The sequence below is a fragment of the Staurois parvus genome, unplaced genomic scaffold, assembly GCF_062004578.1.
Source record: "Staurois parvus isolate SC_StPar_1 unplaced genomic scaffold, SC_StPar_1.0 ptg001371l, whole genome shotgun sequence".
NCBI classification, from domain to species: Eukaryota; Metazoa; Chordata; class Amphibia; order Anura; family Ranidae; genus Staurois; species Staurois parvus.
This window is the reverse complement of record NW_028319167.1, coordinates 29,211-32,716: the sequence shown is the minus strand read 5'-3', so window position 1 is coordinate 32,716 and position 3,506 is coordinate 29,211. Positions and strand designations below refer to the sequence as shown.

Sequence of the window (3,506 nt, the reverse complement as noted above, 5' to 3'; positions counted from 1 at the left end):
GCACACTTCAAATGAACATCTTATGACCCGTCTGGGTTACGGGAGAATGGGCCAGATGTATATGCGCGGACTGTGCTCCGTATCTGTATATGACCTGATATGCCTTTCTTACTTCAATAAATACTTTTTTGGAACAAAAAAAAAAACTCAACTCAGCATAACAGCCTTTTTCTAGGAACTTAACAGGGTGTCTCCTTACAGCAGAGAAGCAATCGTCTCATTTGGGGAGGGGTGTTGGTCAGAGACCCAAGCTAGAACCAAAATCCCTCCCAGTATATATCATGACCAAAAACCTACCCTAGGTGCATGTAGCAGCCTAGCAACGAGTAGATAAATAAACAGAATCATCTGCCGAATGTCAAAATATTAAACATGCCATAATTCAATATTTCAGCTAGAACTATATAGTTTTCTGCTCTCCTGTAGACTTCAACTGGGGGGTGTAAGATATCAGGTGACTTGTATTAAAGTGACCAATCTGAATATATGCTTGGTTTTTATGTAAGTCTTTCATATCTCCAGATAAAAAATTATATGGAAAAGGGGTTTTTTAAATTTGAGTCTGTTTTAAAGCTAGCTGGAATGTCTTTGAAGCCCAGTGAAGGACTGGTTTATGGCTTTACGATATCTCAGATTGAGAAGTTAACAGACACCTGGGCACCAGCTAATTTGGGATTTATAACCATGAAGTTCTCCCACTGAGCCTTGATGCCTTTTGAACTCAGCATCCAGGGACCACATATCACTCAAAAGAGAGGGAGGGGGGATTTGGAGGAGGGAGAGAGAGATACAAGATGGAGGATCCTTAGCAAGATGGAGGACGGCGTCCATCTCTGTATGCACAATTTCTACACAAGCGCCATAGAGAACAATTGATTTTTTAAGTTTGAGTGTTTTTGGATCTTCGATTTTCAATTTACAAAACCCTCCAGTGTGAATGCAGCCTTAGAGTTGTGCAACTCCAAGTGAGGACGTATCGGCTTGTCTGCTGGTCTGTAGGACTACAAGGGGCAGCTTAGTAGAAGTTTTATTGCTTTAATCTGTGACAGTTTCAATCTGTTTTTGCATGCCTGTTCACTTGTATGGAAAGAGAATCAGTTCTGAACGAACGTTTGTTGATCCCAGCCCCAATTTTCACCAAAGTGTCAGATATTTTCCTGAGACGGGCACATTGTTCTGCAGGAGATTCTTTCAATATTGGTGTCCCTCCATATAATGAATCCTATGAACAAAGTACAAGTCACAGCCCAGCCTCGCCCTGTGTAGGAGGAAGTGACACCTCCCAGCTGCATTCTTCCCCGGTGTCAGAGACTTTCATTTCTCCTACTGTCAGCGATGGCGTCTGCTAATCTGAGAGCCGAGCTGGAATGTTCCGTCTGTCTGAACATTTATACAGATCCTGTAATGCTGAGATGTGGACACAACTTCTGCCGCGTCTGTATTGATCGTGTTCTGGATGCACAGGGGGGGTCTGGAGGATATTCCTGTCCTGAATGCAGAGAGAAGTTTCCGGATCGTCTTGCACTGCACAGGAACATAACACTGCGTAACATAGTGGAGAATTTCCTGTCTGCTCAGCCTGATCAAGAGGAGTCCGGGGTCTCCTGTACTCACTGTGTGGACTATCCTGTACCTGCTGTTAGATCCTGTCTGCTCTGTGAGATTTCTCTGTGTGATAAACACCTGAGAGTCCACGAAAAGTCCCCAGAACACATCTTATGTGACCCCACCTTGTCCATGGAGAGCAGGAAATGCTCCATCCATAAGGAAGTCTTGAAGTATTTTTGCACAGAGGATGAGACCTGTATCTGTGTGTCTTGTTGTATGATTGGAGGACATAAAGGACATGAGATGGAGTCACTGGATGAGGCTTCCGAGAAGAAGAAGGAGGCACTGAGGAATGTTCTGCAGAAACTTCTGACAAAGAGAGAGGAGATGGAGGAAAGAGTCCAGAGTCTGCAGGAACACAGGAGGAAAGTAGAAGAAGAAGAAGCTGGTGACACCGAGAGAGTCACTGCCCTGTTTATAAATCTCAGGAGACGTCTGGAAGACCTGGAGAAGAGAGTCCTGAGGGAGATCTCCGGGAGGGCAGAGCGGGTCTCCATCTTCATCCGGGATCTGGAAATAAAGAAGGAGGAGCTGTCCAGGAAGATGCGTGACATTGAGGAGCTGTGTAACATGACGGATCCACTGACTGTCCTACAGGAATCAGACACAGGTGACTTGTGTGATACTGAGGATGGAGATAATGAGGACAGAGAGAGACATGAGGAACTCCTCCATGATGGAGGGGGGCTGGATGTGGCTGGGATATCACACACATTACACACATTATCTGATATAATAACAGAGGGAAATGTATCCTTCTATATACAGGGAGCTGAGGACATATTACTGGATGGAAACACAGCTCATAATAATCTACATATATCAGATGACAGGAAAACTGTATCCAGGTCAGATAGAAACCAGAATCGTCCAGAAACACCAGAGAGATTTAAAGATTATGTTCAGGTGTTGAGCAGTCGGAGTTTCTCCTCAGGGAGACATTACTGGGAAGTGGATGTCGGGGGGTCAGATAGATGGAAAGTTGGGATGTGTTACCCCAGTATAGACAGGAAAGGAGAGCAGACAGGGATTGGAAGGAATACCAAGTCCTGGGGTTTAGTCATGAATGGTAACCAGTATGGGGTGAGACATGATAATAAAGAGATATTTTTATCTTCCACCATCTCCAGTACCAGAGTCAGGATATATCTGGATTATGAGGCCGGGAGGATCTCCTTTTATGATCTGTGTGACCCGATCCGACACCTCCACACCTTCACCACCACCTTCACTGAGCCCCTCCATGCTGTGATATGGGTAGGGGGAGGTTGTATAAAGATCTGTGGTGGGAGTCGGGGAAAGTGAGAACTTCGCCCAGATACTGGTGACATTATCAGTGGAGGGAGGATGGGATTGGTTGAATATTTGGATAATAGTCTTCCAGTGCTTTCTATGATATATATATTTCTATTTCTCTTCTCCCTCATAGAGCACTGTGAAATGGTTGGAATAACTGTCCAGTTATGGTGAGGGATTCTTCATTACGAGGGTAATAATATCTATCTAGCTATCTATCTATCTATCTATTACGGTGGCCCCGCTCACCGTAACCCCCCCTGAACTGCACTCCCTCAGCCCTGTCACTACTGAGGAAGTCGTCAAGGTCCTCTCAGAAGCCCGCCTCACTACCTGCCCCCTGGACCCTATCCCCTCTCAACTCCTCCGGTCACCCCCCTCTTCCCTCATCCGCTCCCTCACCCACATCTTCAATCTCTCCCTCTTTACTGGCGCATTCCCCTCCCCCCTAAAGCACGCAGATATCACCCCCATCCTCAAAAAGCCCTCCCTGGATCCTGCAGACCCCAACAACCTCAGACCCATCTCCCTGCTGCCTCTCACCTCCAAGCACCTTGAGCGCATAGTCTACGATCGCCTAAGCGCCCACCTTATTGACAATA

At 46.1% G+C, this 3,506-nt stretch overlaps 1 pseudogene; it reads left to right on the top strand.

The window, feature by feature from the left end:
• Positions 1-1,251: 1,251 nt before the first annotated feature.
• LOC149436351 (E3 ubiquitin-protein ligase TRIM39-like) lies at positions 1,252-3,152 on the top strand (annotated as a pseudogene).
• The last annotated feature ends 354 nt before the right edge of the window (positions 3,153-3,506 follow it).